This window comes from Sorex araneus, chromosome 4 (assembly GCF_027595985.1).
Source record: "Sorex araneus isolate mSorAra2 chromosome 4, mSorAra2.pri, whole genome shotgun sequence".
In the NCBI taxonomy this organism is placed as follows: domain Eukaryota; kingdom Metazoa; phylum Chordata; class Mammalia; order Eulipotyphla; family Soricidae; genus Sorex; species Sorex araneus.
Window position 1 is genome coordinate 41,019,120 of NC_073305.1, and position 12,050 is coordinate 41,031,169.

General features: G+C 46.3%; 1 protein-coding gene across 1 annotated transcript in view; it reads left to right on the forward strand.

Annotated features, from left to right (window-relative positions):
* Positions 1-270: 270 nt before the first annotated feature.
* SNRK (SNF related kinase) overlaps positions 271-12,050 on the forward strand; it is a 55,477-nt gene continuing 43,697 nt past the window's right edge. Inside the window, exon 1 of the mRNA XM_055134560.1 lies at positions 271-398. The gene's annotated coding sequence lies outside the window, so the exon portion shown is untranslated. The remainder of the gene's footprint in view (positions 399-12,050) is intronic.

Consider the following 12,050-nt stretch of genomic DNA (forward strand, 5'->3'; position numbering starts at 1 on the left):
ATTTCTTCGGTCATGTTCCGCTGTCCCCGGTGCTTGCCCCGTCACCCGAGCCTCCCCTCCCCGAAAGCTTCGCCAGCTCCGAGCACCAGCTGCAGCCCAGACTTGCAGGATGCCCTGCAGCAGCACCAGCAGCAGCAGCAGCAGCAGCAGCAGCCGCCCGCGCGCGCCCGGTCCCGCAGGTGCGCCCCGCCCCTCCTGAGGCCCCGCCCACCGCAACCCCGCCCCTGCTGACGTCACCGTGACGCGCGTACCGCGCAGGCGCAGCCCGGGCCCCACCCCCTCCCGCGGCCGGCTGTCCGCTCCGTATTATGATTAGCGCTGGGTGCGGGGACTCGGCAGCCGGGAGGGAGTCGTCGGCGCCGCGGCCGCTGCGGACGGACGGCCGCCTGCAGGCGGAGGTAGGGGCGAGCGCCGAGCGCGGCGGGGCGCGGCGGCCGGGGGCGGGCGGACAGACAGGGGCCGGCCTCCAGCCCTGGCCGGGAGCGTGTGCCGTGGACCGGGCTGGGCTGCCCGGGCCGGGGCGCCCGCCCCGGGCGGAAAGTAAGTTGCGCGCCCGGCGCTGCCCGAGCCCGCTGCAGCCTGCGCGGGCCCGGGAGGACGCGGGGCCCCCCGGGCTGCAGCGGCCCCGAGCTGGCGGGGCGGCGGCGCGGCCTGAGTGGCGGGGCCCGGGCGGGAGCCGTCACTGCGGCGGCGGGTGGCGGACGCCCCGGAGGCCCTGCCCTTGCGGCCGCGGCGGGATTGCGGCACCTCGGGAGGCGCCCGCATCCCCGCGCCCCGCCCCGGAGCGGGCCGAGTGCGGCGCCCGCGGGGCCCCGCGCCCCAGCCGGGGTGCCCGCGCCCAGCTTCTCGCTCGCGCGCGCGCGCGCACACACGCGTGTGTGTGTCTGTGTGTGTCTGTGTGTGTGTGTGTCTGTGTCTGTGTCTGTGTGTGTTCGTCTCCGAACGTGTTTTTTTTTTTTTTTTGCAAACGGTTCTAGAAATGTGGCCGCAGTGAGGGGGGTGTCCCTCGGTTAAAACTGCAGCCGTACAATAGAATGGGGATATTGTTGTCGGTAGAGAAAGGGCAACGGGGGAGCAGTGCGGTTCCCCAGGGAGAGCTAGATCCCACCCTCCTCCACCCCCCCACTCCCCCAACCCGTCACCCCCTCCAGTTTGGGAGACCTCCCTTCTGATCCATCGTCATCGCCTGTTGATTTCTTTCTGGACCATTTTGCACAATACCATCGTGTGTGTGTGTGTGTGTGTGTGTGTGTGTGTGTGTGTGTGTGTGTGTGTGTGTGAAGCTTGGTCTCTAGGAAAGTAGGAATGGCCTTTTATTCTGGGGGTGGGGGGGGTGGCTACGGGGACCTGGTGAAGCTCCGTTGCCCATAGCAGTTGGGTAAGGTGCAGCCCAGCAGCTTCCCGGGGAGTTCGGTTAAAGTCCTGTTATTGGGGAGAATTGAACAGGAGGGTGATGAAACAGTAGCCCAGTGAGAATACGTATAGGACCTTTCCCCACGTTACTCTCCACCCTACCCCACCCCCTCTTCAGTTCAATTGAGTTCTCAAAGCAGACTTAATGCACTTCACATTTGATCTGGTGTTAAGGTGAAACATGGCTTGCCAGGGATGGCACTGCAAATACTGGGCATCCTGTTCAATTTCCACCAAATTCGTCTCAAATGTCAGCTACCCCAGTCTGGGTTCCTTGTAAGGGGGTCGGGGTGCTAGGTCCCAGATCCTTCTAATTTATCCAAGGGTATATCCAGAGTACTTTAAAGCTTGGAGTTGTCAAGACTTATGTAATCAACTTGTTAATTTATAAGCTTGGTACATTGCTTTCCAGATTCATAAACGTACTCCCTTAAGGAAATCTGTCTTCGGCGTCTGCTTAAATATTTCTCATGGAATTGGATTTGTGAAGGGGAATGTACTGTACAAAAGCAGTGATTAAGGCATACCAAATAGACAAAGTTGGATTTTTTTTTTAAAAAAGGATTCTTTATCCAATTATCTAATAAACCTTAATAGGGAAAAATGATACACCCATTTTACAGAACTAGAAATGAGAGAAATCACACATTCCCAAGGTCGCATGTGGAAGCAGTGTAGTGACTGACCATGCTACCTTTTCTTTATACACCACCTTCAAGACTTTCCAGACAGGGCATTTTGGGTGGTACCTTTCTTTTTCAATTTGCACAATTGATTTTTTTTTGTTTTATTTTTCTGCATAGGAATTGCTCTCTAATGTTTTTTGTGTTCTGAGTAAATTGAAGTGAGATCCATTACTTTAAAACATAGGAAAACTCAGAAGTTAAAGTAATTTTTAGGGTTTTTTTTTTTAGGTTTTTTTTTCTAGAATGGAAATATATTTGGGACTTTATGGTTAAAATTTAATCCCATAATGTTCAAATGAAAGCTTCTGAACATTTTTATTAAAATAGAACTTTTGGCACACTTTTTGGGGTCTCAGGTAATATTATGCATTTGAACTTTTTACTGTGGGTATTATATAGAAAGTGAAAGTAAGTGGTGGGGCTCTTTGTTTTTGGAAATATTGAGTAACCTTGTTTCTAAACATCAGTATAAATAAGACTTGGTTTCTTCTCCATAACCACTTGTCTGAGCCTCCAGGGTGGTTGTACTACAGAGGAAGGAAAGGGTGCAATAGATGAGGAACTTTCCAGGCTTCACCACATGCCAGCTGTTTGCTTGACAACCAAAACAAAGTTTTTAGTCAAGATGCTTTTTTTTTTTTTTTAAATAAGGGAACTGTGAGTCAAACTGTGAGTCAAGGTGCTTCCCATGTATGCATGTATATGCAGGTAAATTCTTGAAGCAGCTTAGCAGGCAAAATGTGGAGCACATTTTAGCAGTTTGGAAGTAGTTTTATCATTTGGTTACGAAGCCTTTGTGTGTGCCCATGAGGGCCCTGGGTTAGAGTGAGTAGTCATAGAAAAGTGAGTGAAAACTAGTTACCACTTTAGGAATTTGCCAGACGATTGGGGAATCCTGAGATAAACAGTAGAACGCAGTGACCGCGGGTCCTAGGAATGACTGTGGAGAAGGTACAGGCAGAACCCCACAAAAGCTCAGGGGATGGGGCCGGGAGCCGTATGATTTATGATTTGGGATTGCGTCCCAGAGGAAGTAACTGTTGAACCTGGACTTGCTAAGACAGCAGGGTTCCCAGGCAGAGAAATGGGGAGAGAGTTTGGAGGGTTCCGGGAGGGTGGGAAGGCAAAGCCGGGTGGTAGGGGACGTTAGCTACAGGCGTTGAGGTTGCTGTTCAGTTTTTTAAAAGACCGATGTGTGGTAACGTGGTCCCGAGCGATAGCATGCGGGTCAGGGCGTTGTCTGCCTTGCAGACAGCCCACCCCGGGCACTGCCAGGAGTGACGCCTGAGTGCAGAGCCAGAAGTTAAGCCCAGAGTACCGCTGGGTGTGGCCCCAAACAAAACAAAAATAAAACAAAAAATAAAAATAAAAAACGGAAATGGAGGCGGAGAAGTGGGCAGTGCCTCTCAGGCGGGAGCTGCAAGTGTTTTGTTTCAGTTTGGGAAGGGCCCGCGTTACCATCTTGCGCTTAAGGGCTCCCTCATGTCCTCCCTGGAAGCGAGTCTTCTCTGATGATCTGGAGATGGATTATTGTTCATACCTCGGAGCTTCTGTTTTTTACTCTCACTGCCTGGGGATGAAACCGTAGGGTGTTAGGGGAGGAACCTGTCTAAAGAGGATCCCTGCTCCACGGTCCCTGGATGTTTATTTCTCTGCTGTCACTTCCACAGTCTCCGGAGAGTCTGCTTTGGCACCTGCAACTTTGACCTTTCCTCAGGTAGGATCTTTTTCCATGACAAACCAGGTCTCTTTCTCCTCCTCCCTTGTTGATTACCACCACCCCATGCCCCATGCACACTGGTTGCTGCCACATGGCCAAGAAGTTACCTAGCACCCAGCAGTGTCTTCAGAGTCAGATCTCTCTTTGTGTCCCGGGGAGCCCGGGAGAGTCTCCCGGCAGAGAAGTGTTAGGGCTGTCTGTTGAACAACCACTCACTGCGCATTGGCCAGAGGATTGATGCAACTTATGATGGGTCAAATCACTTTCTGGGCTACAGTTTCGCAGTCATTGGCCTGTAGATATCTTCCTCAAACCCCAAAGACTCTCAACGCCTTATACCAGAGACTACTTTGATTTCTACACCCCTCGACCAGTGTTATCTGTGGCTGCAAACTGAGAAGCGTCTTGGTGAGGAAACTTTATAAAAGAAAATTGAAATTTTTAGTATTATCAATGTATTAGTAGAAACTGTAACCATTGACTATTAAATTCAGCTGCGGTTGGATTTAAATTCTTCCCATCATAGAATTTCAGAGCTAGAAACGTATCTGCTCCATACTAGCAGGCAGTGGTTACTCAGGAAGTGTTTGCCCCGTCCTGGATTTCTGGTACAATTGAGTGGCATCGCATGCCACTGGCCGTGCCCTGATCATTCTTAGATTTCTCTCTTTGTGTCCCTGGCACACAGAATTATCAGATTTTTGCTTCCTAATTGTGTTTTCAAGATAGCCTTCTCACTATTGCCCAGATGCTGGTGGCCTGCATTTGCAGGTTCTTAAGAAATTATTTATGTGCAGGCCTTTTCAGTGGTCCCCTTGTCCCCTAGGCCTAGTCTTGTCCCTCCAAACTGATCTTCACTCGGCTACCAGAGCAGTTGAACTGTCATCTCTAGTTGCAGCTCCCCTGCCTAGAATTCTTCTTTGGCTTCTTAGTGCCAGTCTTCATTTGTTCATCTACTAAAATGTATCTGTATTATGGGTAGTTGACATACTTTGCAGCTCCTAGGATCATAGCTGAATAAAACTTACATGTGGTCCCTCACACAGACCTAATTCTCATTTAGTTTCCTGGGGGACACTCTGAATTAGATACCCACACTAGTTACCTGGGCTGTAATGGAAGAGGGCCTGGTACTGTGGGAGAGTCCAGGAACTGGTCTGCAGGGCTGTGAGGAAGGGAAGGGAATGGTCAGGAAGGTGGCCATCAAGCTGGCCCTTAAAGCTTGAGTAAGGCCACATTTGAGAAGCCTGAGGCGATTTGCTTGAAACTCAAAGGCCGCCTGAGTGTTCATCCACTCCCTGTCTGTCCAACCTTATTTTGTCTGCCCTATGTCTATTATTGTCATCCCGATCTTACTAAGTTCTCCTGCTCTTTTCTGAAAAGTTTCCTTCCTACCAATTTCAGGGCTTTGGTCAAAACAAGTGACTTTCTCTGAGACGCCGCCTCTATAAATTCCCAAGGTAGATCGAGGGGAAAGAATACTTACTGTGGTATGTCTGTCTCGTAAGAATTTGCAGACAACTTGAGACAGACAGGAACTTTCAGTGACATCCAGTAGAGCTGTCTTGGGCCAGTTTGTTGATCCCCTCACGTATGGGTGAAGGTGCTGAAAAGATGGGGAGCTGCGTATGCAGCCCGTCTAAATACTAGCCTCTCCTCCCTTTGGAAAGGAAACCAGTTCTGGAAAGTTGGGAGGGGAAGTTGTTGGGTGATGTGGTTTTAGTTTTGGTGAGGGCTTGCTGACGACTCTGCTTGGAAGACCAGGTGGTGCCAGGGCTTGAACCTGGGGCTGCAGCATGCAATGCGCGGGCCCTGAGAAGTGATTGGGACCCCACTCACACCTGGCTACTAAGTGTCATCCTACTCAGCTTTCATAATAACTGTCAAAAGGTGGCGATTAACTTAGTTTCATAGGTGTACTTGTTTGTAGGAGCCGAATAACTCATTGAGTATGATGCTGCGCCTCATATTTACTGAATAAATGGATTTTAATTATTTTTAAGGTGTATTTCTATAGTGAAGACAGTAAGAGAAGTTATTACACACGTAAACACAGCTACTTCGGTCATTGTATTATCTATATACTGAGTAACTGGGGTGTGGTGTTTGAATAATATATTGAACTTGGTTTAGTATTTGGCCATGTTGATTTTTCAGTATTCGATTATATTAATGTAACTTTTACAGTGTTAGTTAAATAGGTCACAGATTACGAATTTTAGGTGTACTACACGTATGACTGTTTAAAGTGGTCATAAATATACTGTATAGCCTTTTTATTTAGCAGTGTACAAAGCTAAGTGATGGATTTTAAGCTTTCTATTTTACTTCTTCATTTTCTTCAGGTTAAACAATTTTCTGTTGGCATAAAATATTATGAATCTTACTGGAGAAATTTGGAATGAAAATACTCAGTTTTAAGTTTCAAGGCTGGATTTTACTCACAAAACTCCTACTTTTAAGAGTAGCTGCTAATCCTTTAGTGAGGGAAATACATTTCAGGAACAAATGGAGGGAATATCTTTTGTAAAGTCCAGAATTAAGTTTGCAGAGGGGGACCAGTGTCATGGGCAGCTGCAGACTGCGTGTCTCATGTATGTGAAGCCTTGTATTTGACCACATATGAAACACAACAGAATTGCCATTTGTCGGGGGAAAATGCTATTTAGAGAAGGATAGACTTTTTAAACCAGAAAATAGAATCTGCCTCAATTTCACCGGATTATTTATTTAATGTTGGCAGTTTTATGTCAGCGGGAAGAAATTTTGCCATCACAAAATTATATGTAGACTTGAAGGTGAAGTTACTTTCAAGGTGCCATTCTATTTTTAGACAGCCGGTAATGACCTCAGTCTCTTTTGAATGGTTATTTTCCTGACACTTTCTTCCATCACTTAAAAAGCAGTTTCTAAACAAATATTTCAATGAATTTTAAATGAACTGAATTGTTAGTCATTTTTATTAAGTGATTTTTTTTTTTGGTGTTGCCAAGGATTTCCTCCATTTAATTGATTGCTGGAGCAGGTAATTTGCATTGCACATCAGAATTGGAAGAACACCAGAAATGTCAAAATAGGTTTATTATACTGCTACCATTTCCCCAGGAATTGGAGAGGCTCAGGTAGAAGAGAAGAGAAGTAGAGACAGATTCTGGAGCTGGAGGGAGTGGGGCCTGGGGTTGTTAGGGTGTAGGGCTGAGCCGAGGAAGACCTTTTACCCTGCTTTCCGCCCAAAGGCAGGCAGTCTGTTATTTCCATTGCGCTGTGTGCTGTGGGGAGTCAGTGATCTAACAAATATCCCTTCATAGATTCTTAGCAGTGGCTCACCTTTTTTTTTTTTTTTTTAGATCTGCATTAAAACGAATTCTAAAGTGAGCAGTTGTGGCATTAGAAGACACTTTAAAATTTTGAAGCGAGACAATGAAAGACAAGTCCAACTGTGTTTTTTCACTCAGTTTCTCCATAAACCTAGTTTGTGGCAGATTTTTAGGCAGAGTAGTATGGGTGGTAATGGGAGGGCTCTAATCAGTCAAAACAGGAATTGGGTGTTTGTGCAACTTTATAGTAGACAGTGAACTATTGACATTGTATTCCCGAAGCGTTCTTATTAACACTATTGTAAATCACTGTGCCCTCAAAAAAAGTAAAAGAAAAACCCACTTTCTGTGCACACATGTACACAGAAATGGACTCTGAGCTTTAAAATTGGTTTAAATTCTCTAATGATCTTATTTTGATGTACTTTCACCTTAATACCGAACGAGGTTACTTTTTAGCTGAGGCCTCCCATCAGCTCTGTGATAAGCTGCTTCTGTGCATTTTATCTTATTCTCCCTCTTTCTTTTTGGCAGGGGGATGCGGGGTGGGGGTGAGCTCCCTGCTGTGCTTCGGGGGGGCTGCGTCACCCCCAATGAGGTGTCTCTGACCGCCAGGCTGGCCATTCATTGCCAGGGCCTGAGGAGGGGTGGTTGCTTGGGTGTGGCAGTACCAGCAGTTCTGTCCCAGGGAGACTGTGTAAAGGGGTGGTGGTCGTGCTTTCTGGGCTACATTCGCATTGCTTGGGGGACCATGTGGTGCCGGGGTTCCTGGTGGGTTAGCCATCTGCACAGCAAGTGCCCGGACCCCTGTACTCTCCCACCAGCCTCCATTTTAACTTTCCGATGACCCTTGACTTGAGTATATTAGAAGGACAAGTGTGTGGTAAACACTTTAGTCATGTCAGTACTGTACTTAGTACCACAGGAAGGTAAGAGTTTGGCAGCCGATGGCCAGCGGTTGGGTACTTTTCAGGTTCAGTCCAAACTCTCCCTCCTGAATTGATCCCCTTGCACTAAACTGTAACTTTCCTTGCCTTGATGGTCCCCTTCCTGAAGCTAGCACACTCCCTGGCACTCTCAGCTGCCTCTGTCCCCCACGTGCAGAAATGGGGTTCTGCCACTCCCTGTTCTCTGGACTGCCCGTGTCCTGCCCTGTCGTCTTAGTGTCCTCTGCTCTTCCATTGACGTGACTGCCTAGGCTAACTCTGTTTTTATATGTAGACAAGTTATATGTAAGACGCTAAGGCTAAGGCAGTTTTTCTGTCTTTTTGCCACCATAGCCCTGGCCCCTTCTGACCTTGTCTCCATTTTAGGGATGCCACTGTCCCTTCTGCCTGCTGACCCCCTCGGCCCCTGCTGTGACAGCTACTCATTTACAGTGGTTGCCACCTGTGGCCCCCGTGAACTGCCCTGGGGACCCGCAGGGGACCCTGTGGCCCCCTGTTGAGGAGTGCTGTTCTAAGGGACAGGCGTGCATTGTGGCCGACACAATTGGGGCCCACGTACTTGGCTAATGGAAATAGACTCCGTGTTTCTGTTCCTTGTCAGCCTTAAGGAATGGCCTCCTCGTCCCTTAAGGGAAGCAGATGTTTCCTTGACTCTGTCTTGTTAAGATTACATAACTAACCTTTAGACAGTATATTTTCATGAAATTGTATTATTTCATAGCTCTCAATGGAAAAGTAAACTGATTGTGTGGAGTCAGAATTTTAATAATCTCTGCTTTGCCTCGATGATAGAAACAACACATTCACAATGTTGCCAGAAATGTGAAAAGAACAGAAAACCTGTTCTTATAGAAATTGGGGAGGCTTTCTATAATCTTACCAGTTTAACATCTTGGTAATTAAAAAAAGAAGTATGCAGACAAATTATGTGCTTTATTTAAGAAATGGAATCATATGCTATGAAATTTGGCATAAAGGTTTAATTGGGGGGGAAGGGGGTGTCGCACACCCAGAGTGCTCTGCCTTCAGGGATCAGACCTGCCTCAGCTGTGTGGAAGGCGATCATCTGATACCCACTATACTGTCTCTCTGACTTCTTAGCATAAGAATTTTTTACTGTACAGTGTACTGTGAGAATGTCCTCTTTGCCTCAGGGTCTAGAAGCATAGTGCTAATGTTAGGTATGGAGTGATTTATTTGACCATTTCCTTACTTAGATCTTGAGATTATTAATCATTTTTTGCACATATAAATATTATCAAATATCATTGAATAGAAGTATTTGTCCACAGCTTTAAGACGTCAGCCTAGCAGTAAGGAAGTAATTCCTTGGCTACTTCTGCTGGCATGCATGTGGCTATGTTTAAGTCAGACCAAGAATGATTAAAATGATGAATAAAAGGAGATTAAATTTTTTTTCAAAGGGATGCGATTCTTTTAGAGACTCTTGATATATGTGTACAGCCAGATTGCTTCTTAGGAAGGTAATCTGCTGTCCCGACAGGGTAAGAAAATCCCAAAATAATTCTTGTAAATCAAAGTCAGTAATGTTGGTTGTCAGCATTTTTGTTTGGATTTGTTTATATTTTCTGTTCTAGTGTTCTTTGTGAATCATTTCTTAATGATCATCTTTACAGTATCTGCAGGGGGTAAATACGGTGTGGGTTAAATGAATTTTGACAGTGTTAATAGAAGTATTGGAAGAGAGGTTTAGATTTGGAGGCTTTTAACTTGACGTATTTTTCATTTACACTCTTTTCTTGGCAGCAAGAGTGGCATTGTGGGTTGGCTTTATTCTGGAGTGATTTCTACACACTGATTTCACTGAAGTCAGTGTGTGCTCCTCGGACCAGGGCTGCCACTACACCAGTCTTTAGTCTCACCATTAGGAGAGGTGACAGACCTAGCAGTTTCCAACATTTTAATAAAAGGCAGGTTACATAGAACTTAACTGAGCTGCTTTGCCCAGGGTTAGTGGCTTGGGTTTAGCCCCTTTTTCTTAACAAATAATGGAGTGCTGCTTTACATATTTGTATGTACATTGCCTGGCTCTTGCGTACATTGAAATTCTTGATGTATCCTGGACTTGCTCTTGTTTTACTTGGAGGAAATAAGGATGACAGGAACTGGCATTTTAGGGGACTGATGTGCAGTGGCAGCTGGGTCAGTGTCTGAGGGACTCTTCCAGCTGGCCCTTCCTGGTCAGCCCTACCCCAGGGCCTTAGAACTGCTGCCCCATGACTTCCGACTTCCGCAGCACGCTCGCTTAGGCACTTACCTTTGTGTCTTGAAAAATGCTTCTCAGGCTTTCAGGAGATGCAGTCTTGCTTGTGAGGACTTTGATCGTTGACCTTTCAATTTGTACTTGTGGCTCCTGTTTTGATGCCCTCCGTGACTGCAGACACCTTGCCTGGTCACCACGTAGTGCTGGATGCCTGTAAAGAATTACGCACGCTGAAGGATGTGTGTTCGCAGGCTCTTCGGGTGGCTATGTTATCCTACAGATACCCACCTCAAGGTACTCTAGAGTTCATCTCTAAGGTAGAGTTCATCTCAGCCTGTCGACTTGTGTATGGTTTCTTTGTCTTTATAGTTTATGTTGCTGATTCCCAGTTGGAGTGCTGTTCTAGATAGGTGGAGACTCTACTTCGGACAAAGAGAAAGGCAAGGTGGGGGTTGTATTCAGTTTGTTTGCTGGGGGGGTGGGTAGGGGGATGGATGGTTGCTCCCTGAGGGTTTCTTGCCCAGGCTTCCACTCTGCAGGAACTCTCGATAGACATTTGGAGTTTTAGCAGTTTGATTGGTACTGTGGTAATAATCTCGGAGTGCTGTTTCCTCCACGTGAGTTGACTTTCCCATAAACATACAGTATAAGAATGTAAGAATTACCGTTTTCAGTTTTTGGTATTTGTAAGTGATAGCAGATCATTTCCATGGGTAAGAAGCTTAAGTGCAGTTTTAGTTTGGCTTTGCAAAAGCTCCTCTTTTATTTGGTGGGTATTAGAGAGAGGGCATTGGCACAGATTAAAAAGAAATTTAATTTGTTTGGAAGATTTTTATATATTTGAGTATCAGCAATCGCCTTTTTTGGTGGGAGTAACAGTAACCCCCTCCCCCCTCCCCATCTCAGAGGCTAGAAAGTCCCCCAATTCTTAATACATCGCCTTTTTTTCCATCTTCTTCACTTTCCCATGCCATGGATTAGTTTGCTGTTCCCAGCAGGGCCACTTTTGTTCCAGGAGACTGTTTTGTCCTCCCAGCTCCTGGGGAGATATGAAGGGGAGGTCTTTTGTTTGCGATGCAAGCCACACTGCAGTGGTGATGTCAGTCGAAAGCCAAAAATGAAATTTGCTAAGACCAACCGAGCGACTTCCAGATCGACAGTATGTTTAACTGAGGCTGGTTCTACAACTGTTTTTCAGCAGCTTGCAAAATGCGTTGTAGGGCCTCCCACACTTCCTTCCTCTTCCCCAGCCACGCCCGCGCACAGGAGTCGCTTCTGCAGTCTCTAACTGGGCGAAGAAAACATCAGAACGGTCTTGCAACACATACTATTACTTGTTTCTCAAATAATGAACTTCCATATTATAAATATGCTTGATTAGTTGCCTGTTTCATTTAAGTCCAGTCTAAGTTACACATGTGAGCATTGGCGAAATAAAACTAATTTAGAAAGGCCTAATTTTGTGGTGGGGGGGGGTTTGTTTGTCTGTTTTAAAAGATGTTCTGTGGGAAATGTTCATCATGTAAGGTAGAAAGAAAAAGTTGTTGTGAGGTTACAGGTGATTTTCTTTTTTCCCAATTTACTTTTCTGCATTTTCCAGATTTCCTAAAGGGTAACTTTCTTAAGTAGTAACTGGTTTTTGGGGAGAAATATTTGAAAAATGATTATATTTCCCTGACCCTGGATATGATTTGTCTTACCTCATTTTATTAAAAAATTGTTACTAGGCTGGAGAGATGCCTC